Raw genomic sequence first — 26127 nt, forward strand, 5'->3', positions numbered from 1 at the left:
GCTGAGAATGCTCTGAACCTGTCACGCACTGACTACATATGTAAGAACAAGACAAAATGGGCAATACAGACAAAATTAGTTAGTGTTAATTAGCAATTTAGTCTGACACAAACACAGTGTGCCCTTGTTACCCGCCTGCCATGTTGTCATCCTTGTTTACCTCATAAACATGGTGCCACCCGCCAACACAATAGTTGATCTCCCCTCGGCAGAGATGGAAGGCGCTGCAACCCCCCCCCCCCCCCCCCCAATCCTGGGCGCTCATCCCAGTAGAGGGTTTAGGACAGAAAAATATTTTTTATTTGCCAACAAAGGTATTAATATGTATGTCTGGGCAACAAAACATATGCAGTACATCTCTGCAATATATGCACATTTCCTGATGTTTTATCCCTTAGCCCTCATTCACACAAGGAGGACTCCGTCACCACGCCAGCCGGCGGATGACAAGTCCCTCTCTTCTCACTGAGCGGGGAGGGGCTTGTGCAGCGCCACTGTCTCCTATGGAGAGATCTGATGAAAACGGACAGCATGTCCGGTTTCATCAGATCTCGCCCGATCCAATATGGACGGATGGAGACCTATCGCCATACGTCTGATTTTGGCGGATCAGATCGGGTCAGATGTCAGCGGACATGTCTCCGCTGACATCCAACGCCCCATAGGCTTGCATGGAGCGGCCATTCAGGTCCGCCGACAAAACCGACAGGCGGACCTGAACGTCCGACCGCATGAAAGGGGCCTTAAAGATAAATACATATATCTGTTGATCTGCAGTGAAATCCAATGAGCTGGTAAATTTACGGTAGTGGAGTGACAACGCTTCCTCTGGTGCACAGGAATCGTAAGCAGTGTAGTCTTCCGGCCCACTTTTCCCCTATTGGACAACAGAACCACTCCTACTTAAGGAGATAATGAGAGAGAGAGAGAGAGAGAGAGGGGGGTTGAAGAAGGAGGATGAGGAGTTCTAGAATTGGGCCGAAAGGTAGGCAGAAGAGGTTGCTGCTTTGGAAGCTTCAGCAGGACAGGGGGGTGGGGGTGCAAAAATGGAAAGACCTGCAACCTATGCTGCTGAAGTAACTGGGCGGATCTTAGCCCATATTCTGCTTGATGCTAAATGACCTTGTCCCACCACTGAGCTATTCTGTATTCCAGCAGTTAAGAACTCAGGCAGGGTTGACAACACGGATTGGGATTTCAGTGCAGCAAAGGCAGCTCACTACAGGAAGTTAGGAGCTCACTGGATTTCTGACAGATCAACAGGTATTTTTCTGTACATGCATTGTTTTAAAAACGGATAAAACATGGGGAAATGTGTATGTACCATTTGGAATATTAGTATACCAGGGCAGATAATCTTCGCAGCATGCTCCAAGTGGGGGCGCCCTTGTGCCACTTAGTGAGCGCTGCATGGATCCGTCCTGGCGCTCTTCCCATTGACTTCAAAAAGATACTTTGGTTGTGAATGGCTCAGATTGCCACTTTGGAGTTTAATAAATGACCCACTTTGTAGTGCGATTCATTGGAGCCGTGTAGCAGAGGGTAATCGGCTGATAGCGGGAGCCATTAACCTTTTCTTTGCTGTGGTCATCCATAGACGAGGCTGATTTATAAAGCTTTGCCCCGCACAGGCTGCATGACAGATCAAACGCTTCCCGGCTTGCTGAGCTATTAGTGAGACCTGCAGCTTTCATATCTAATATCTCCGTTCTCCAGCAACATCTGGGCCGCTGTAATCACCCACTGCAAGTGGATAACATTGCGTAGACAGGGTCTTTAGGTCATATGTGAGGAAAACACAAAGGCCAGGGCACAACTTTATGCAAAAAAAGAACAAAAACGCTTACCAGTTTTTTTTTTCTTGTAAAAGGTCAAGTTTAAAATTACTGGTGCGACTCAGTTCGCTATGTACTAAGATTTGTTGTTCTTCTCATTCTAAGAATCACCTTGATGTTGAAACTTGAGCTGACTTTGGTATGAACAAGTTGTCATTCTCTGCAAGATATTTCCTACCTAAAATCATCAAAAATTTACTAAACACTAGAAAACAGAGAGAGGTTCTGAAATATTATTATACGTTGATCAGGTGTGTGCTTTGAATTAATTAACACATTTAAGGAAATATGTCTTCCTTTTATACACATATAAAACAGTAGATTAGAAATTTGGAAAGTTAAAATGTTTTACTTACAAACATCTTAGAAGTTTTTTTTCAAGAGACCAACAGAGCAAAACGATGACATCCTGTGATAAAAACAAATTCACAATAATGATTTCTGGACCAACAAAACAGAGAGACAATGATCTAGGCTGGAAACAAAACTCACAATAAAAATTTCTACATCATTATAAATGTATAAAATAAAAAAAAATCTAACATGGAGGATTTGGACACTTAATGTAATGCACTATGACACACAGGGTGTACATTGAAGCACATCAATCAGTCCAATAACCAACTTTATTTTCATGTAAACCCAATTACTAAAATTCCATACAATCTTTTACATGTTATCGTAATTTCAAAAATAATTTTCTATCTTTATAAAGATGCAGCAGTCAATAAAATAATCCCTGGAGATTCTGCCATAAGGGTTATTATTCAGGCAATTGCAGTTATAGGCTGACAGCACTCTATTCTTATCTCCCAACTGTACTTCTGTGTTGTCACCTTGTCACCCAGGCTTACAATGGGACTACAAGTGCCCATTTTGACACATATTGAGTGGACATGGCTCAATGTTGTCACCATCAAGAGAGTGGCCTTGGGTAATGCCATGCAACCATCAAATGTTGTGCATGTACTTCGAGATAATCAATCGCAGTTCAACAAATTTTAGAACCCTTGGTTGTCTTACCTACAACTACCATCTGAATAGTGGCGGACTGGTGTTTGGGCGGTGGTGGGCTTCTTGGCAAGTATCCTCCTACCTCCCCTTTTCCTATTCCCCCCATTTTTCCCTGCACTCTTTTTCTTACTCCCTTCTTTGTACTCAGACAGTCACTTTTTTCCTTTATCAGTTTTGCATTGTGTGACGTGGTGCCTATACAAATAATGCTCTTTTAGAAAGGCCATGGACTTATCTCTCTATGGGGTCCCGAGTTGCCCACCCTGGCTGGTTGCTAAGGAGCGGGTCGGGAAGCCGGCCGCTGCATTCTTAGCAACGGATGAGTCATTAGCTGTCAGCGGACTTCCCCGCTGGGCGATTTTTTTTCATGAATTTGCTAAGGATGCAGCGCGGCTGGCTTCCTGACCCGCTCCTTAGCAACCAGCTATATACAGTGAATGTAGAAAAAAAAAAGACACAAATCGCAAAACGCAAATCACGGCAAAATGCGGTTACAGAAACACAGCAAAAAGCAGTGCAGAAACGCTCAGAAGCAACATGCATATATGTGGATCGAGCCTAAAGGAGGGTGTTCTTTTTAAATTTGGTTACATAGTTATATATTTATGATATTTTGATATAAGCCCCCCCCCCTTGCTTCCTTGGCCCTTGATGGCGTTATAACCATGAATAACAACTAAAATTACATATGACTCTTAAGAGCATTGGGGCTGATTTACTAAAGGCAAAAAGACTGTGCACTTTTGAAAGTGCAGTTGCTCCAGAGCTTAGTAAATGAGGGAGAGAGCTCTACTGATTTCCATCAAAGTATGTGCAAGCAAAAATTATGTTTTTGTATTTTCCTTACATGTGATTGGGTGTTCTTTGTAAAGTGAAGCTTTACCTCATTTACTAAGCTCTGGAGAAACTGCATTTGCAAAGTGCACAGTCTATTCGTCTTAAGTAAATCAAGCCCATAATGCTTGACTTAGGGGTGGATTTACTAAAGGCAAAAGAGACTGTGTAGTTGCTCCAGAACTGTAGTTGCAACAGGAAAATGAAGGGGGGCTCTGCTGACTTCCATCATCCAATCATGTACTGGAAAATAAATACTGTTTTTTCTTTATTATTATTTTAATTTTCCTTGCATGTGATAGGGTACAGGCATACCCCACTTTTAAGTACACAATGGGGTTTATTTACTAAAGCTGGAAAGCGCAAAATCACGCTCACTTCTGCATGAGCTTCCAGGTTTTATTACCAGGCTTAATTGAACAAGCTGGGGTTAGAAATTCATTGGTTTATATGCAGAAGCGAGCCTGATTTTGCGCTTTCCAGCTTTAGTAAATAAACCCCATTGTGTACTTAAAAGTGGGGTATGCCTGTATTCTTTGTAAAGTGAAGCTTGCCCTCATTTAGTAACCTCTGGAGCAATTACACCTGCAAAGTGCACAGTCTATTTGAGTAAGTTAAGTAAATCAACCCCTTAGCTGTGAATTGATGGATATTTTGCTCTTAAGCACTTCTTTGATTGTGTGATACAAATGTTTTATTGTTTCATTGTACACTTTGCTATCAGAAAGTAATGTATTTTCCTCTTTGTGAAAAACAATAAAAAGGATTGAAATAGAAAAGTGGTGTATGTAGAAAGAAAGTGGCTGCAATGAGGCTGCAAGAGATTGGCAGCACCGAGATGTAAAATTATAATAATAAAATAAAAAAATTCCTGTAGATTCCTGTAGTTGACATTCAGTTTTTTCTGTGCACTGAGCATAAACAGTTGTCATAAAAATGAAATCCTGTAGTCAAAGGGCTAAGATTGATGGGTGACCACCTGGCATCACATTCCCAAACTTGAATATAGAGGAACATTTTCATACATAAGCAGGACTTTTAAGGTGCCTTTAAGAGATCAATAATTAGATAAGAACACTTTATTCTATTATTTATTATTAAAGCTTTTTTTATCTAATTCTTGATCTCCTAATAGTACCTAAAAAGTCCCACCTATGTATGTAAATTTCCCTCTATATTTAAGTTTGGGAACATGATGCCAGGTGGTCACCCATCAATCTTAGCCCTTGACTATAGGATTTTATTTTTATGAACTGTTTATGCTCAATGCACATAGAAAACCGAACGTCGTCCAGTCGGGGTTTACATATTCCTCAAGGCTGGGTTTTCCTTACATGATTATTAGAGACATCCGTCCCATCTGCTGTGAAGTTTGGGGAAGTTTTTTTTTTACACATTCCACCTAACAAATGCTGAAAGGAAAGCTCATTTATTTTACAGCCAGATACAAAAGTAAACTCGAGGTCAATAACCCCACAGACAATCTTGTTCATCAAGAGGAATATTACGAGAAACACATGAGAAGGAACCCATTACATCCCCCTTCCATGATACATAATTGAATAAACAGAGAAAAAAAAAAAATGTAACAATTCATTACCATATATTCAAAGAAAACAAATGGGGCGATTAATGGGCCCATCGTTTAAGGAAGGCACTTTGAAGTGCGGCATGTAATGTATATGAGCGCACAGGACGCCGTCGTAGCTGCAGCCCTCCGAGGGAAATTCATTAGGACCAAGTAAAACACGTTTCCTTTATTAGGCCGGGGAGGAAAGGCCTTTGTGTGCAGCCGATGAAAGATTAGGGGGCCTGTTGTCCACATTTCCATGTCAATAATGATTCCTCATAATAAAAGCACGCTGCTTTCTAATGGCCCTAATGGGAAAGGCCGACCTTCGCTGAATATTCACAGTCCTGAACATTATTAGATAATATTATTTTCTCAACGGAGTACCAATTACCAAGTCTGAACATAGGTCTAGATTGAGACAAAAACATTAATACAGGTCTAGATTGAGACAAAAACATTAATACATGAAATAAACTGCAGAGCAGTCAGGTGAGTCTGTTTTTTTTTTAATGTGATCAAGATTTCCAATTTCCAGTGATATTTTATGGGATTGTTGCGATGGTTATATTCACTTTGGAAATTTAGCAAATAATATAAAGAAATAAGTAATACAGAAGAATATTTATAATAATAATTATAATAATAGACCACATGGAAGGAATTTGCACAAAACAGAGAACTGATCATAAATAAGCTTAGGTCTTGGGGGGGGTTGCTGGAGATAAGGGGGCCCTCCGCAGGGCATCAATGATAAATACAGCTTTTATGGCGCTAGAAGAGAAAGAAGAAACTTTTTATTGTGGGAAGCGGCTGAACAGAAGAAATACTCATGAAGGAAGCTGTGAACGGGAATCAATAAATGATGATCTAAGCATAACGGCTGCATAACATTGTATACAGAAATTATTATAAGCCATAAAATCGATACAATAGTGGCCTATATAGGGGAGGTAATTACCAAGTGGCGGCACCCCCCTTTTTTTCTTTGTCGGGGTCCCAGCTAAAGCACTGCCTTGCACTGATTAGTCAGTGAAATCCTACACCCTTTCCATGCCGGAGGAGAGAACAAAGCGCTCGGGCCCGAGCCTCGCAGGGGTTAACGCTTTGAAATGTGCACAGCTCAGTGATTCAAACAGGCCCGTCATTTAGGGATGGCAGACTTCATTAGTCACTGGTAACAGTTTAATTATTAGCATTTTAACATGTCAACCTTTAACTAGAGGGAGGCTTTTAAGGAAGAAAACGGGGGCTTCTGTAATGAGAAAGAATTAATCCTTCTGTGTTTTCTTAATAGCTTTCTATTAGAGAGGAAATTTCATGCCAAACCAATGTGATTAAATGTAACGGTGAAGCTTCTATCGCAGCAGGCTCGGCGCAGGAAAAGTCGGACGGCTGCCGTCAAGGAAGACGAACAATTAACCCTTTCCTCCATCGAATGTCACTCAACAACGGGGTGCCACCTCTACCGACTCTGGATAATCTGGCAGACGTCCAGAAACACCCGAGATCTAAACGGGCAAATTTGGTTTCTTGCTACTGAGAGATGTAACTATTTGTTGATGATATTTTTCTTGCAGAGTGCAAGGGTTGGCGTTCGGGAAATGTGAGGCCGGCTGTCATCTTGGTGTGAACCGGCGACTGTGACTAGGCCAGACCCCTAGGTAAGGCAACTTCTAAAGCCTCGTACACACGACCGAGGAACTCGACGGGCGAAAAACACATCGTTTTCCTCGTCGAGTTCCTTGTTTGGCTGTCGAGGAACTCGACAAGGCAAGTTTCTCCATTCCCGTCGAGGAAATAGAGAACTTGCTCTCTTTTTGGCTCGTCGAGTTTCTCGACAGTTTCCTCGACGAAAATGTACACATGACTGGTTTCCTCTGCAAAAAAATATCTCCCAGCAAGTTTCTTGCTGGTTTTTGCCGAGAAACTGTCGTGTGTACGAGGCTTAAGGGGAAAAAAGGCACAACTATGAAATACTAGCGAGAGAGATAGAGAGAGAGATCACTGCAAATATTTATCAAGCAATAATGATGGCACAAATTACCTTATCTGTCCTTTTAATTGGTCCTTTTTTCAAAAAAAATAAATAATTTTATCCTTTTTGTTTAAGTATAGATCTATGTTTGTTCTGAGTGTGTTTAGGACTCATGCACACTGGAGGTTATAAAAAAGCCAGTAACGTTAGCTATAGAAAGCTGCAGCTGTAGAGTAAGTTTTTCAGTGTTTTTGTAGTAGCGTCTTTCAGCATTTTTTTTTTTTTTTTTTAACTGTAGCGTTTTTTAGCTTTTTTTTCTTAGCAAAACTATACAGATACTCCTTACTTAACAACCAGGTTCCGTTCCAATGACCAGGCCGTTAAAACGAATTGGTTGTTAAACAAGGAGCCACAAGTAATCAATATTTTAAGAATTCTTAACTACTGTACTGTATTGTGGAAAAAAAGGTCTAAATACAAAATTCCAGCTCAATAATTTTGTTTTGTAAAAGTACAGAAAATAAACGAAGATTCTCTACTGTCCTGTACAATACAATGATGTATAGCGTGTCGTTCGGGTGGAGAGAGCTGGTCGTTAGTCCGAACTGTCGTTAAACAGGTAAGTCGTTAAAAGAGGGGCATCTGTACTCCCATAGCAGCTTATGGTTCAAAAAAAGCTGATAAACGCAGAATAGACACTTTATTCAGCGTTTTTTAGGCATTTTTAAGCTGTTTTCAGTTACATCGTTTTTGCAGCTGAATAACTCTTAACGTGGGTGTAAACCCACTTAGAAAAAAAAAAAACACCTGCAAGACAAAGGCATAATGAGCTAGTATGCATAGCATACTAGCTCATTATGTAATACTCACCTCAGATCGAAACCCCTGCAGCCGTCCTCGAATCATGGGTGGCCGACATCGTTTCCGGTGGTTACTTCTGGGTATCGCGGATTCGGCGCTGTGATTGCCCGCAGCCGCGATGACGCCACTACCGCACATGCACGTGGGAGCCGCCAGTCACGGCACAGCCTCCTTTTGGAAAGGCACGATCGCCGTTTCTAAAGTGCGCCTGCGCTGTAGACATTGGCGCCCGCCATTATTGTAAATATCTCCTTAACCGTGGAGGTTTATGAGATATTTCGAGCACCTACAGGTAAGCCTTAATCTAGGCTTACCTGTAGGTTAAAGTGGTTGTAAAGGGTTTACAACCACTTTAAAACCCACTAGTTCTGGGATTTTTTTCCAGCTAGAAAACGCCTCTGCCAAAAACTGCTGATAACACATAGAATAACAGGAGGGGGAGTTCATTGGCTGCAGAAAAAGAAACGTCTGAAGCCCAAAACAGTCGCTGTAAAATGTCCAATGTGCATGGGGCACTCACTGAGCTTGATTTACTAAAAGCAAATAAACTTTGCACTCTGCAAGTGCAGTTGCTCCAGAGCTTAGCAAATGAGGTAAAGCTTAACTTTGCAAAGAATACGTAATCGCAATCAAGGAATTAAAAAAAAACAAAAAAAACAGCATTTTTGCTTGCACATGATTGGATGATGAAAGTCACCAGAGCTTCTGCTCCTTTACTAAGTTCTGGCGCAACTGCTCTTGCAAAATGCACAGTCCATTTGCCTTTAGCAAAGCTCCAGTGGAGACACCTTTTTCCCAAAACTCTTAGGCCCCGTACACACGGCCGAGGAACTCGACGGGCGAAACACATCGTTTTCCTTGTCGAGTTCCTTGTTAGGCTGTCGAGGATCTCGACAAGGCAAGTTTCTCCATTCCCATCGAGGAAAAATAAGACATGCTCTCTTTTTGGCTCATCGAGTTTCTCGACAGTTTCCCCGATGAAAATGTACACACGACCGGTTTCCTCGGCAAAAACCAGCAAGAAACTTGCTGGGAGATATTTTTTTGTGTGTACATTTTCGTCGAGAAACTCGACGAGCCAAAAAGAGAGCATGTTCTCTATTTCCTCGACGGGAATGGAGAAACTTGCCTTGTCGAGTTCCTCGACAGCCTAACAAGGAACTCAACGAGGAAAACGATGTGTTTTGCCCGTCGAGTTCCTCGGTCGTGTGTACGAGGCTTAAGAGTTTGGGGAAAAGGGTGTCTCCACTGGAGCTTTGCTAAAGGCAAATAGACTGTGCATTTTGCAAGAGCAGTTGCGCCAGAACTTAGTAAAGGAGCAGAAGCTCTGGTGACTTTCATCATCCAATCATGTGCAAGCAAAAATGCTGTTTTTTTTTATTTTTTTTATTCCTTGATTGCGATTAAGTATTATTTGCAGAGAAACTCGGTCGTGTGTACGAGGCCTAACAGGAGTGAATTTCCCTTCCTAGGGGTAGATTTCCTCTCACTTCCTGTTGTCTCCCTCCATTTGTAAGTCAGAGTCCTTTGTAATGTTTGTAACCTGGGGACCGCCTGTACTGGTGTATATAAAGGCTTCAGTCACGTGCCTCTTTTCCCTTCTTTCTTACAGACATATGAAGTTCCCGAGGTCTCTCCTGATATGTTTTAACCCCCAGACCTTTCACTATTTTTGTCAATAAGAAAAGACATGTGAACAGCATTTAGCAGCCCCAACTCAGGGTACACACAGTATATATTCACAGCCCAAAAAATATATATAAAATATAAACTCCGCACTATGGTGCTCCTAATTGCGCAGCTGGCTGCACATTGATTACCACTATGTGAGGATAACCTCAAATAAAGTTTCAATAGGTGTGGCGCTACTTAATGTCAATAAAGTGCTTGTTTTAACTCTATAAACTCCCAAATTACACACTTATAGCTGCTAACCAATTCATAATATGAAGTGCATTGTGCTTGGTGAATAAATCAATGCATACATATATAAACAATCAATACATAAAGTGCTCCGTGAATAAATTCAAATCCTACTCGAATGACCGATGCATTCAGTAAAAGTGAAGCGACTCCCCTTAAAAAAGCAAAGCATGGTGATCTAGTTCAACGAGAGTAGGTTTAGCCAAATGGAGCGAAACGATAACCTATTTCCCTAATAAGGAGTTAATGGAATTGAGGGTATATAAAAGAGATGGAATATGCCACTATGACCCAGCTCCTGATAACGTCTGAGTGATGAAACGCGTAGGGCATGGCTTGTTGGCGTCACTTCCGCTTCTTCATTTACGGCCTTTGGAGCGCAGATGGACGTAGTAGGTTGGAAGTATAACTACATGCACATTTGACTTGTGTAATGCAAGCAATTAATTTGTGTGAATAATGTTTTATACATGCTTTTGTACATTTAATAAAACAGAATTACGCTATGGAGAGCTGCCTTGTCCTTTATTTCCTCTTAAAGGGGTTGTAAAGGTACAATTTATTTTCCTAAATACCGTATTTATCGGCGTATACCGCACACTTTTTTGCCCTGAAAATCAGGGCAAAATCGTGGGTGCACGATATATGCCGATACCCGCTTTCCCGTGCCGAGTTTGAATACTGCGCCGACATATACCGAGCGCAGTACACTCGTGTATAGTCGGGCAGTCTCGGCTCCTCTCGCGTTGACGTCCTGGACGTACAGGACGTCAGTGCGAGAGTAGCCGAGCCTGCACGAGTGTACTGCGCTCTGTATATGTCGGCGCAGTATTCAAACTCGGCGTGGGAAACGAGCGGGGAGGACGCCGCAGAAGGACGCCGGACCCGACGAAGAGGACACCCGAAGCCTCAGACGGGCGCTGGACCCGACGAGGCCGCAGATGGACGCCGCGCAAGACACCAAAACTGTAAGTACAAAAAAAAAATTTCCACAGGAATTAGGGCAACTTTAGGGGTGCGCGCTATACCCCAATAAATACGGTAGCTTCCTTTACCTTAGTGCAGTCCTCCTTCACTTACTTCATCCTTCGATTTTGATTTTAAATGTCCTTATTTCTTCTGAGAAATCCTCACTTCCTGTTCTTCTGTCTGTAACTCCACACAGTAATGCGAGGCTTTCTCCCTGGTGTGGAGTGTCGTGCTCGCCCCCTCCCTTGGACTACAGGAGAGTCAGGATGCCCACTAACACACAGCTCCTTTCTCTATCAGCAACATAGTGTCCTGACTCTGCTGTAGTCCAAGGGAGGGGGCGAGCACGACACTCCACACCAGGGAGAAAGCCTTGCATTACTGTGTGGAGTTACAGACAGAAGAACAGGAAGTGAGGATTTCTCAGAAGAAATAAGGACATTTAAAAGCAAAATGGAAGGATGAGGTAAGTGAAGGAGGACTGCACTAAGGTAAAGGAAGCTATTTAGGAAAAAAATATATACCTTTACAACCCCTTTAAATGCACGCATAACGGAGCATTCCAGAGGGCTATCCATCCTTCCAAGAATGAGAGAAGCAGGGACAGGAGAAGGATAGCTGTTTAATACAAAGCACTTATGTTATTATTATCTGGTGAGTGTGGCGGCAAAGGAGGGGAGCATGGAGTGAACACACTTTAAAGAGGACTTTTTCATTTATGAACCTTTCACTTCACTGGATGATTTACTGAATGCATCAGTCATTAAAGTAGAATTTGGATTTGTTCACAGGGCACGGAGCACTTTATGTATTGATTGTTTATACATTTATGCATTGATTTATTAACTACGGTAAGCACAATGCACTTTATATTATGAATTGGTTAGCAGCTATAAGTGTGTAATTTGGGAGTACGTAGAGTCACAGCAAGTACTTTATTGGCATTTAGTAGCGCCACACCTAATGAAACATATTCACAGCCAACTGCAGTCCATCACCTGTTATATAAATACAGATGTACAAAAATATACATGGCATTGACAGTGAGCCAATAAGTCGGATTCATCGTCATCAGACTTGGGAATCCACAATGTCAACCCCCCCTCCCAAAATTACTACAAAACCAACCACAAATGCCTTTAAAGAAATACAAAATAAGAACAAAAGACACCAAATGCATTAAGAATGGCTCTTTCATGGGGAAAATGTTAGACTAAATATATTTTATAAAATTTTCCACACAATTAGATGTTATATAAATATATTAAACTATAACTCATAGCTGCGTGACTCAAGCCCAAACATTAACCAGTAAAATATAAAACAATAAGCCCAAAACTGTCCGACACATTCCCCCCAATAAAGTGATCTACAAATTGGGAAGGTATGAAGGGGGGGTGCGGGGGGGCTCCTTGATTATAATTCTTCTTTGGTCAGATATAAAGCCCCCTGTCCACTATAGATGGGTCTTATGCCCAGATTCTGCAGGTCAGTAGTAGGTATTTTTTTTTTTACTAATATGTACAAAAATAAGATAAAAAAAAAAGGTGTTTTAAAGTTTGTATTAACCCTCGAAGACCAGGCCTTTTTCTGACATCTGTTGCTTACAAGTTAAAATCAGTATTTTGTGCCAGAAAATTGCTTAGAACCCCCAAACAAACAAACTATATATATATATATATATATATATATATATATATATATATATATATATATATATATATATATATAATGTGTATGTATATATATATATATATATATATATATATATATATATATATATATATATTAGCAGAGACCCTGGAAAAGAAAATGGCAGTCATTGCAATATTTTATGTCACACTGTATTTGCATAGCGGTCTTTCAATTGTTTAGGGAAAAAACAAACATTGAATTAAAAAGACTAAAAAAACATAAAGTAAGCCCAATTTGTTTTATATAATCTGAAAGATAACGTTACGCTGAGTAGATACCTAACATGTCATGCTTTCAAACTGCGCACACTCAGTGAATGGCGACAATCTACAGCCCCAGAAAATTTCTGTAGGTGACGCTCAAAAAAATGTTAACGGTTACCAGTTTACAGAGGAGGTCTTGTGCTATAATTATTCCTCTCGCTCTAACGATTGCGGCAATACCTCACATATGTGGTTTGAACATTGTGTACATTTTACGGCGCGACTTACGTATGCGTTCACTTTGGCACACGTGCATGGAGGGATGCAGGGTTTTAAAAAATTGTTTAGCCCATATTTATACTTACCTAGGTAGATGCAGCATTTGTCCCCCACCACCTCTTTACTAAGAACCGAGCCACCGAACACTCCGATTGCTTGGTTCTCTCACCTCCCTGAGCAGAGAAATGCTGCCTGTCAGTCAGCATCTCTCCTGTTCTGCTCCTCCACGCTCATTGGAGCGCTGAGTTGTGGAGGGGCAGGGAGCGGCCTGGTGGATCACGACTTCAGAAGTCGGGATGACGTGGTGCCTGGACTGATCCTGGAGAGGTCAGCAGAGAGCGGACTTCAGACCGCTCTCTGCTGAAAACGGGTCACAGGAGTGCAATAGGAGAAGCCCAGCCGAATAAGCTCAGGCTGGACTTATCCTTTAACCACTTCCATACTGGGCACTTAAACACTCTCCTGACCAGACCAATTTTCAGCTTTCAGGGCTCTCACACTTTGAATGACAATTACTCAGTCATGCAACACTGTAACCAAATTTTTGTCCTTTTTTTCCCACAAATAGAGCTTCCTTTTGGTGGTATTTGATCACCTCTGGGTTTTTTATTTTTTGCGCTATTAATGAAAAAAGACCGAAAATTTTGAAAAAAAATGTTTTTTTCTTAGTTTCTGTGATAAAATTTTGCAAAATATTAATTTTTCTTCATAAATTTTGGCCACAAGTTATACTGCTACATGTCTTTGATAAAAATAACCCAAATTTTTTGGAAATTATTTGGTCTGTGTGAAAGTTTTAGAGTCTACAAGCTATAGTGCAAATCATAATAAATTATCACATATGATCACACCTGATGTATTGAAGGCCTATCTCATTTCTTGAGACCCTAACAAGCCAGGAAAGTACAAATGCCCCCCAAATAACCCCTTTTTGGAAAGTAGACATCCCAAGGTATTTAGTAAGAGGCATGGTGAGTTATTTGAAGTTGTAATTTTTTCCCAAAACACTTTGCAAAATTAAGATTTTTATTTTTTATTTAAAACATTTCTCAAAAGTGTCATTGTAATAGCTTATTTCTCTCACATGACATGTGCATACCACAAATGACACCCCAAAATACATTCTGCTACTCCTCCTGAGTAAAACGATACCCCATGTGTGAGACTTTTTCACTGCCTGGCCACATACCGATGCCCAACATGCAGGGAGCGCCATCAGGGGTTTTAGGAGCATAAATTGCACATCTAACTAGTTGACAACCTATTACACTTTTGAAGGCCCTGGAACACCAGGACAATGGAATTACCCACAAAATGACCCCATTTTGGAAAGCTAACACCCCAACGTATAATCTATGAAGCATTATGAGTCTTTTAAACAGTTCATTTTTTTCCAGAATTTTTGGGGAAATGTGGAAAAAAAATGAAAATGCTTTTTTTTTACACAAAGTTGTCCATTTATAAGATATTTCTAACACATAGCATATACATAGCAAACATGACACCCCAAAATGCATTCCGCTACTCCTCCTGAGTATGGCGATACCAAATGTGTGGGACTTTTACACAGCCTGACCACATACAGAGGCCCAACATCTAAGTAGCACTTCCAGGCATTCTAGCAGCATTAATTGCACATATCATTTTCTGACTACCGATCACATTTTTGAAGGCCCTTCATATATCTAACACATAGCAGGTACATACCAAATAACAAAAGATTACCTGTGGTTTTAGAAGTGCAGTGGTCCACAGAGGAGAGCATCAGTCCAGGCAGCAGACAGGGATGAGGTCAGCGACAACAAAAGCAATCATTCAGGCAGCAGGCAGGAATACTGTCCATAGTTCGTACAGGCAGAGAAACTGTCAGCACAGCCAGAGCACAGCCAAAGCACAGCCAAAAGCACAGGTCCAGGTAGCAGGCAGAGGTGTCCCAGCAGAAATACTGTGCAAAGTCAGTAGAGGCAGCAGGCAGATATATGATCAACACAGCCAAAGTATTAGTCCAAGCAGCAGGAAGAAACATGGTCCATAATGTCATGGGTCATTACAGGCAGTAATATGGTCAGCACAGCCAAAGTATTGGTCCAGGCAGCAGGAAGGACCGTCAAGCTTAGGGCCAGGGGGACAGGGGTAGAGGCTTCTCCCACCCAAATCGCTTTGAAGCCTCCTGGCAACCAGACCCTGTTCTGGGAGCACAGAAAACTAAAAACTGGTTTTCTCTACTCAGAACGCTTTTCTGAAGCCCCTCACATATGTGAGACCCCTGTGTACTAAAAGTAAATGGCCAAAAGATCAGTCCAAGTGGCAGGCAAAAACGTGGTAGATTAACAGGCCAAGGTCGGTGCACGTGGAAGTCAGAAACGTGGTTTAAATCGGCAGGCAGAGGCATCGTCGGTAAACAGGCTGAGGTTGGTACACGTGGAGGTCAGAAACGTGGTTTAAATCGGCAAGCAAAGACATCGTCGGTAAACAGGCTGAGGTTGGTACACGTGGAGGTCAGAAACGTGGTTTAAATCGGCAAGCAAAGACATCGTCGGTAAACAGGCCAGGGTCAGTTAATTAACATGGAAGGTAGTTACATGGTAGCAGGCAAATGGGGAAATGGCAGTCTGTTAATAATAAGGGGAACTAATATTGGATGGATGCATGATACTTTTTGAAGCACTGTCCCAGGCACAGGCCAGGTTGGGAGGGACAATCAGGACAGTAACAGGTGGTGTCTCTTCTTACTCCTGCTCTGCTGCATACACGGCATTTTTTTTGGCGTTTTCTTCCAGATTCTGTGGGGGGGATGCTAAAGGGAAAGTGTCGCTCGTGAAGACGACTCACACAATCAGAGCGAATGCTTCCTGGGACGGGATCTTGTTGATAAATGAGAGCTTCAATGATATCCTTGATATATCTGAGGTAGGAGATTTGTGGGTTTTGAGTTGGCTGATTGGCTTTTTGGTAGCAGACAAACGAATTATAAAGGGCCATGTGAAACAAGTGAAACGCAACTTTTTTGTGCCAAAAATAGGACTTTATTGTTGATAAGTAGGGCTGTAGCATCTGGTCATTTAAATCCACCCCACCCATGTACAAATTGTAATCGTGAACACATTCGGGCTTTGTAATAGGGCTGTGTCGTCTTTGGATCTCCACCATGGTGTCATTGTGGATGGTAGAGAGGATGTGGACATCTTTCTTGTCCCTCCTGTTGTAGAAATTTCAAGATGTATTTGTTATGTATTGTCATAGTGTCACCCATGGTTGGTTCTCCCTCAGCCCGCTCTAGAAAGCTGACTGGGGCAGACAGACTTGTGGAGATACACTTCCTGATTTGGAGAAGAGTGTTTGTGGAGGGGGGTGTCGGCTGGCGAAAGGGCCCCTGTGTGATGCACAGATATTCGCCTTCTCTGCAAGCGCATTGTCAATTTAGCTGGTGTGCGCGCATGTCATCTCTCAGTACCTGATCAACACTGTTTTGTGATGTGCGTCTACACCTGCAGATAAGCTCCTCTGATCAGGAACTGTATCCTATTGTTATTGATTATTGCTGTATTGTTATTGATTATTGCTGTATTGTTTGTTGCTGTATTATCTTGTTATTACTGTATGGAATCCCTGTTGGAGGGGTTTCCATATATGGACATCTGCTGGGTGGAGCCGACACCCTGTGAGCTCACTTCCTATGGAGGTGGTCACATGTTGTGACCTCACTTCCTGTTGAGTCTTTTGGCTGTTTTGTAAAGCCACACCTTTTGTTACTGATGATTGACCCTATAAATAAACGAACGAGCAGCTTGAGGTCAGAAGGATGATGACGGAGAGCTGAATGGAATGAGAACATGCTGGTGTGAGGTCTCTTGCTTGTATGAATGGCATAGAATGATGGTGAGTGAATCTATTTAGCTTAATTATGGATTATTTCATTAAGATGGATTCTGTGCTTAATAGCACAGGGCAAAATGGCGGTGTGCTCTGCGTACAGCCCAGCTTTTTGCCACGACACTCCACTTCATGGCCAACACCTCCTCGTTCCTCATGAATGACGATTCTCCAGTTTTCAAATTTTTGGTCAACAAATTTTGTGGGAATCCCTTCCGTTTTTTTTTTAAGGTACCGCAGGCCGGGGTTTGCTTGCTGTAAAGGTGACGAAAAAGGGGCAGGCTGGTATAATAATTATCAACATATAAATGATAGCCTTTTCCGAACAGGGGGTATGCCAACTCCCAGACAATTTTCCCACTGGTTCCAATATATGTGGGGCAATCACGGGGCTGGAGCTGGGAGTCTTTACCTTCGTAGATCCTGAATGTGAACACATATCCAGTGGCTCGATCGCATAATTTATTTAATTTTAACCCATACCTGGCTCTCTTGTTTGGGATGTACTGCTTGAAGTGCAGTCGGCCAGTGAAATGGATGAGGGACTCGTCCACACAAATGTTTTGGTCTGGGATGAAAACTTCTGCAAATCTCTGGGAAAAGGCATTGATTAGGGGGCGTATTTTGTATAATTTATCGTAGTGGGGATGATCTCGGGGAGGGCACTGTGAATTGTCATTAAAGTGGAGAAAACGCATTATCATGTCGTATCTTGTCCTGGACATGACAGCGGAAAATATAGGCATGTGTTCAATGGGGCGTGTAGACCAATATGAATGGCCTTCATTCTTCTTTGTAAGTCCCATATTGAACATAAGGCCCAAAAACATTTTAAATTCTTCCAATGTTAGACGCCGCCACTGGAACATGCGGGCGTAGGAAGAATTTGGGTTGGCGGCAATAAATTGGGATGCATATATATTGGTTTGATCCACTATATTCTGCATAAAATCTTCTGGGAAAAATAAACAAAAATAATCAAATTGAGAAAAATCCGTAGTGTCGGGCTGCACACCTGGCTGTGCGGTGAAAGGGGGGGATGATAGCGGATCCTGAGTTGGCAGGCAACCATAAGGGGTTTGCCAGGGCATCGGGAAGGTAGGACTGGGGCAGGATTCTTCGAGTTGGGCGTGTATTTCCATTATTTGTACTGGGCTCCTCTTCCTGGGGTATGGCGCTGCTGGTGCTGGGCAGATCTGCGGATCTTGGTCCTGATCTTGGTCCTGATCGCATTCCTTTGGGAGAGACGGTTTCCTCCGGGGACTCATACTATGACTCTGAGCCACTATCCTCCACTGGCTCGTATTCCGAATCAGAATCGGATAATGGGAGCTCCTCGCTGTTATCCGACATGGTGGAAATAATGACAAATGCCTCCTTGGTTGTGTAATGCCTTTTGGACATTATGGCAGTATGGCAGTACTTATTGTTGGGCCTGCGTAATAGTACTGCTGGTGGCCTGTGTGGTGGTGCCGATAAAGGTATTAGTGGCGGGTATGGGTGGTGGTGGTGGTACCGATGGCGGTACGGGTGGTGGTGGTACCGATGGCGGTACGGGTGGTGGTGGTACCGATGGCGGTTTGGGTGGTGGTGGTGGTACCGTTGGCGGTATGGGTTGGCGGTATGGGTGGTGGTACCGATGTCGGTGGTACGGGTGGTGGTGTTGGTACGGGTGGTGGTTGTACCGATGGCGGTACGGGTGGTGGTGGTACCGATGGCGGTACGGGTGGTGGCGGTACCGATGGCGGTATGGGTGGTGGTACCGATGTCGGTGGTACGGGTGGTGGTGTTGGTACGGGTGGTGGTGGTACCGATGGCGGTACGGGTGGTGGTGGTACCGATGGTACGGGTGGTGGTGGTACCGATGGCGGTTTGGGTGGTGGTGGTGGTACCGTTGGCGGTATGGGTGGTGGCACGGGTGGTGGTACCGATGGCGGTATGGGTGGTGGTACCGGTGTCGGTGGTACGGGTGGTGGTGTTGGTACGGGTGGTGGTGGTACAGATGGCGGTACTGGTAGCCTGTGTGGCGGTATCAATGGAGGTATTAGTGGCAGGAATGTGTGGTGGTACCGATGGCGTTGGTACGGGTGGTGTTGGTACCGATGGCGGTGGTACGGGTGGTGGTACCGATGGCGGTGGTAGGGGTGGTGGTGGCGGTACGGGTGGCGGCGGTACGGGTGGCGGCGGTACAGGTGGCGGCGGTACCGATGGCGGTACGGGTGGCAGCGGTACAGATGGCGGTAAGGGTGGCAGCGGTACAGATGGCGGTAAGGGTGGCAGCGGTACGGGTGGTGGCAGTATGGGTGGCGGCGGTACAGATGGCGGTACAGGTGGTGGTGGTACTGATGGCGGTGGTACCGCTGATTGACAGATTGACAGGTGGGCTGATTGAATGGTGGGCTGTGTCAGGTCCTCTTTATTGGTGGGGGGGAGGGGGGGCTGTGTTGTGCACAAACTACAGTAACAAACTACACTGATCTCACTTACTGATCCCTGCTCTCTCCTCACAAATCGGTGTGTGAGGAGAGATCAGAGATCAGGTACTAACTGCCCTGTTTGTTTACATTTGTGACCGTCTGTGATTGGACACAGCCGGTCACATGGTAAACAGCCAATTTCATTGGCTGTTTACCCTGATCGGGGAAGCGCTGTGTCCATGGGACACGCGCCTTCCCCGATCCCCGCTCTGCAAGCCTCTGGCGGCGCGCACGGAGCACGCCGCCGAGTTTGTTTTGACATGTGATCAGCTGTGTCTTTGACACAGCTGATCACATGGTAAACAGCCAATGAAATTGGCTGTTTACCGTGATCGGGGAAGCGCTGTGTCCGAGGGACACACGCCGTCCCCGATCACCGCGCCGCGCGCCCCCGCGGGCGCGCGCTAGGCATTATCCTGCAGGACGTTCGTGAACGTCCTGTCAGGATTTGGTAACCACTTCCCGGACGTCTATTTCCTATAGACCGGGCGGGAAGTGGTTAAGGGCCAGATTCACAAAAGGGATACGACGGCGTTTCTCCTGATACGCCGTCGTATGCCTGTTTCTATCTATGCGACTGATCCACAACGGTCTTTCGCGTTCGCTACGTCGCCGCTAGTCTAGTTTCCCGTCGCAAAGTTACACTTTTTTTTTGGTGCCTTAACTTTAGTCAGCAAGTGTATTGCTGTCTAAAGTATGGCCGTCGTTCCCGCGTCGAAATTCAAAATTTAACGTTGTTTGCGTAAGCCGTCCAGGAATAGGGAAGTACGCTACGCGTGTCGCCGTTCAAAAAAAATTACGTCACGCGCAAAGCACGGCGGGAGTTAGGAAACGGATCATGCGCAGTAGGTCCGGCGCGGGAGCGCGCCTAATTTAAATGGCACACGCGGGCGTAGTTTTCATCGCAAGTGCTTGGTGAATCAGGCACTTGCGATGAAAAATTGCGGCGGTGTAACTTATCTAGGATAAGTTACGCCGCCGCGATTCTACGTGAATCTGGCCCTAAGTCTTTAGAACCACTTTAAATCTAAAAATAAAAAAGGAGTCTAACACTTGTATTAAATATAAAAACTAAATAAAGAAAGGAGGGTATCTGACTTTATGTATTAAATAGATTAATTAAAATAAAGAAAGAAGGGGTTATAGTTTATGTATAAAATATTTAAAATAAAAATGTGTGGGTCCTGCTGGTCCATGTGATCACGGAGTTTGCAGCATCCAGTCTACTTCAGCATACTGACCTGTCCTGAAACTGAAACTGTGTGAAGCACTGAGGAAATTCATATTGTCTAAGCTCTGCAAATTTTCCTTCTCAGGAATGAGGTAAGATCAATGTGTGTGGACTACACCAAACAAAAAGTTGCACGTGCCACGGTATGAGCTCCACATTTACAAATAAATTTGTATTATAAAAGTGTGATTTATTTTCCCAGGTTTGGCAATAAAAATAATTGATGAAAAGCAGCAGTGTCTATCCTCCCGCCGACCACCATCAAGAGGACAAGTTCTGGTTTACAGCTGCTGTGTGAATAGTGAGACATGGAATGGAACACTTACATGTTTGGGAACCATTCACCCCCCATCTTTTAGGGCCCATTTACACGACTTCACTGTGTTAACATAAAAATTACTGCAACCTGTGGCAACATGCCTTACCTGTGTTGGTGTGATGTGATACCATTCATTTTGAGTGGCACCCCAACATACCTTGCCAATGGACAGGAGTGCGTTGCAGAAAGGAGCCGAACGGCGATGCGCAGGCGCAGTATAGCGCCGACTCGCCGTTCGGCTCCTTTCGCCAATCGTGATGCGGCTTAGGCGACGGGGGGAGCTCGTTTTTTGTCAAAATGTCAATCACCAGCATGTTAGGAACGCCCACTCCCGCGGGACTCGCAACCCGGAAGCCACGGGTGAATTAGCTGTACGAAGGTATGTACAGCATCAAAAAAAAACTAATAGGCCTAATCGTATTGTAATGTGGGGGGCCAGTGTAATAAGAGAAAGTCGTTTTTAGGGTGAACCTCCCCTTTAATGTTCTGACCATTGTAAAGAGATACAAGGTAAAATCTTTTTGGTGCTAATGGTTAATGTGACCCATATTATGTGTCAATTTGTCCACGAACATGAACAACGGTGTCAGTCGGAGAATTAGTACAGTTGTCACTGGACTTATACAATTACACAGAGTGTAATGAAAAATATTTAATAAAAGGGATTTTCTGATGTTTATTGCTCAGCTTGCAGTCCTCTCCAGACAGAAAGCATAGGTCTGTTAATAATTTCCTAAACATACCTAGTGATCAGAAATGACAAACGATTCACATGAACTTGTGTCAGTCCCGAACAATTAGAGTTTATGTATTTGAACCCAAGGCTCGCTTAAAACAATTTTAATATGCAATTGTTGGGGAAAAGAAGAACCGATCTGCCTATGGTGCTCCTGGAAAGACATAGCACAGACAAACAAGAGGAGAGGCCAAACCAAATAGTGAAAGAGTCCAAATCACTTCAATAATTCACAGTAAGGTCACATAAACCAGCCAACACGTTTTGGGGCCCCAACCTGCATTGGCTGTTTTATGACCATATTGTGAACTACTAAAAAGTGTTTTGGACTCTTTTCCTATTTAGTTAGGCGCTCTTCTGGTCTGTCTACGCTCTGAATCCCTCTCTAGGTACCCATTGGAAGGTGGACTGGTTTCAAGTGAGCCTCCCCACCAGAGTCAATAATCTCACTGAATGACCATGTTCCAGTCACTGCTTTATACAATTAAGTTTTGAGGTTCCAGCGTCTCTTGGATGTGTGGCTTTGTCTTGGAGAGTCATGGCAGCACGCTGGGAATGGGAACAAGATCACAGTTGCTCTCCTTTATTGATCCGTCATGGCGTCTCGGTAAATATCCCACATATTTTATCAGCGACATCTATCAATTAACCTCCCTGGCAGTATGATTCTTTCAGAAAAAAGGTGCTGAAAGCGGTACCATTATTTGCAAGGAAATTTTGTGTTTTATACTGTAGGTCTGTAATTCTTAGGAATAACTCACTTAAATCTGACCAAACAAGAGTATTGTAGGGATCCCGGGTATGACATTTTTTTAAAAACAAAATTATAAATTAAAATATAATAAATAATTATAACAAATAATAATATAATTCTAATAAAAATTATTCAATAATGTAATCAACTCAAAATCACTGAAATTTGCTCAGTTGCAGAATTGTCGCTGTCATTACTTTATTTTTTTATGACGAATTTCCCCACAAATCGCTATCGCACAATTCTGCAAGTGATTATAATTTATTATCGCTGTTTTCTAGCTGCTCTAAAACCATTTTTGACATAAAAATACACTTTTGGTTGCTATGGACAATCTACAGTTTGCAGGCAGAAAGAACCGTTTTTATTTTATAAAAGAACATGTAGGACACTGGGCAGACCACTAGGGACAAGGGGTGTGTGAATTTTTTACATACAGTACTGTAATCTATAAGATTACAGTATACTGTATGTAAGGTGTTTGTTTACGTTTTTGAATTTGGCGCCGTTCTCCGCTCCCGTGCGTCGTAACGTCGCAGGGAACGGAGATCGGCGGCACAGGAGGACGTGGTGTGAATCGAGCGAGGTCCTGCTCGCTCACACAGCGCGGTGGCATCGCTGGATCCAGGGACAAGGTAAGTAAACACTGCCTGTGAATCCAGCGAGGCGAGCCCGAGTCTGACTCGGGGTTACCGATCGCAGCACAGAAATCTAACCCCGAGTCAGACTCGGGAATACCGCCAGGGGGGTTAATGGGGAACGTGGGTGAGGGCCGCTGGATTAGTTTATATGTAGGAGATCCGCGGCTGCACAGATTGGGAAATGACTCACTACCTGTGGAGTGTCAGCTTCCTGGTGGGCGCAGGCACGTGAAGTTGGGAACACGCCAACATCCTTATAGGAGATGACAGTATGATTGATATGTTAATCAGGCCAAGATCCCAAGTGATTGCCAGAAGCAAAGGAAGAACCCCCACATTAGCGGCCTATAGCAATAATCAAATCATAATGAAATATAGTTTGCCAGAAAAATATAAAAGAGTTCAATAGAATTTTTTGGGGGGAAAAACATTAAAAATAATTAAAGGCTGGTGTAAATTTAGGCCAGCAAGGTACAAAATACACAAGTGCATACAGTTCTACATATTGCACAGACTACCATCATGGATAGCACCACGGCAGAACAAATACGGAGGGCACCCGACGCGTTTCAGAAATGTATTTCTTTCCTCAGGGGTGTATGCTTCAAAAGAATAGAGCACTTCTAAAATGAAGCAGCGAACAATTATAAACAGCCTAGTGATCATAAACAGGTTTGGTATTTTTAGCTTAATTCCAAATTACACTTACATATTGACAAAGATGAATCCTACATACACCAGCCGAAATATTCAAAAACCTTTAACCAATTGCCGACCGCCGCATGTACATATACGTCCACAGAATGGCACGTACAGGCATATGGGCGTACATGTACGTCCCTGCCTTTCCGCGGGTCGGGGGTCCGGTTGGATACCCGCGGGGATCGATCCAGGACGACAGCGCGGCTATTCGTTTATAGCCGCTCCATCGCGATCGCTCCCCGGAGCTGAAGAACGGGGAGAGCCGTATGTAAACACGGCTTCCCCGTGCTTCACTGTGGCGGCTGCATCGATCGAGTGATCCCTTTTATAGGGAGACTCACTCGATGACGTCAGTCCTACAGCCACACCCCCCTACAGTTGTAAACACACACTAGGTGAACCCTAACTCCTACAGTGCCCCCTGTGGTTAACTCCCAAACTGCAACTGTCATTTTCACAATAAACAATGCAATTTAAATGCATTTTTTGCTGTGAAAATGACAATGGTCCCAAAAATGTGTCAAAATTGTCCGAAGGGTCCGCCATAATGTCGCAGTCATGAAAAAAATCGCTGATCGCCGCCATTAGTAGTAAAACAAAATTTAATAAAAATGCAATAAAACTATCCCCTATTTTGTAAACGCTATAAATTTTGCGCAAACCAATCGATAAACGCTTATTGTGATTTTTTTTTAACAAAAATAGGTAGAAGAATACGTATCGGCCTAAACTGAGGAAAAAAACATTTTTTTATATATGTTTTTGGGGAATATTTATTATAGCAAAAAGTAAAAAATATAGCATTTTTTTCAAAATTGACGCTCTATTTTTGTTTATAGCGCAAAAAATAAAAACCGCAGAGGTGATCAAATACCACCAAAAGAAAGCTCTATTTGTGGGGAAAAAGGGACGCCAATTTTGTTTGGGAGCCACGTCGCACGACCGCGCAATTGTCTGTTAAAGCGACGCAGTGCCGAATCGCAAAACCTGGCCTGGGCATTTAGCTGCAAAATGGTCCGGGGCTTAAGTGGTTAATGATATCCACCACGTTGTCCAGGGAAGAGAATGGCTTTAGTATTGAGAGCCCCCAAATGAGATCCAACAAGACCTGCCAGAACGCACATCGCAAAAGGGGAAGTGAGGTTACATAAACCAGCCAACACGTTTTGGGGCCGCAAACTACATTGGCTGTTTTATGCAACCTCACTGTGAACAACTAAATAGTTTTGGACTCTTTTACCATTTCGTTAGGCGCTCTTCTGCTCTGAATCATTCTCTAGGTACCTATTGGAAGGTGGACTGGTTTCAAGTGAGCCTCCTCACCTGAGTCAATAATCTCGCCGAATGACCATGTTCCAGTCACTGCTTTATACAATTAAGTGTTGAGGTCCCAGCGTCTCTTGGATGTGTTGCTTTGTCTTGGAGAGTCATGGCAGCGCGCTGGGAACGGGAACAAGAAGATCACAGTTGCTCTCCTTTATTGATCCATCATGGTGTCTCTGTAAATATCCCACATATTTTATCAGTGACATCTATCAATTAATGGGGAACGTGGGTGAGGGACGCTGGATTAGTTTATTGACACTGCAATGCCCCGTGCAGCATTCGCCGCTCCCTCCAGAGATGTGTACACAAATAAGAGCACAATGAAATAATTAGTGCACAATAAAAGGTCAGGCATGTGGCGGAGGAGGAGGGCGACGTAATTACTGGGGGGGACAGGTGTGTTTTCAGAGGCTGCGAGGTATGTGCAGATGGAGCTCAGCAAGGAAATGATGTGAATCACCGAAGAAAAATATAGCAAATCTGACCAAATATTATGGGGGAAACGTGCACTTTTCAAGAATTTCCTTAAAGGCACAAATACGTCTTCCCACATATACCATATTCACGGTCACATCACCTCTGATGAAGGGTTCAAATATAGCAAGAACATTCCAACTTCACACAGTCATATCGCAATTTTACATTTTTCTTTTATTAATCCACACAAAGCTTGGATTCTGTTTTCTACTCTGGAAATGTTATGAATAAGAAAATTGAACTCTAAATATCACAATTTCTCCCTATCTAATAAAAATATAAAATTTTATTTTAAAAAGATGTCATGTCATCTGTGGCACATGGTTTAAAGTGACGGAAAACAATACCCTCATTCTTCAAAAGTAATCCATACACATCCAATTCTAAAAGTGGAGCTCCACCCTAAAGTGGAACTTCCGCTCATCGGAAC

General features: G+C 43.2%; 1 long non-coding RNA gene across 1 annotated transcript in view; it reads right to left on the minus strand.

The window, feature by feature from the left end:
- Nucleotides 1-733: 733 nt before the first annotated feature.
- Nucleotides 734-26127, minus strand: part of LOC120946792 — a 212342-nt gene continuing 186948 nt past the window's right edge. Inside the window, exons 4-5 of the long non-coding RNA XR_005750788.1 lie at nucleotides 2192-2244; nucleotides 734-2013 (exon numbers count right to left, since the gene is read on the minus strand). This is a non-coding gene — a long non-coding RNA (uncharacterized LOC120946792). The remainder of the gene's footprint in view (nucleotides 2014-2191; nucleotides 2245-26127) is intronic.

This window comes from Rana temporaria, chromosome 8, assembly GCF_905171775.1.
Source record: "Rana temporaria chromosome 8, aRanTem1.1, whole genome shotgun sequence".
NCBI lineage: Eukaryota > Metazoa > Chordata > Amphibia > Anura > Ranidae > Rana > Rana temporaria.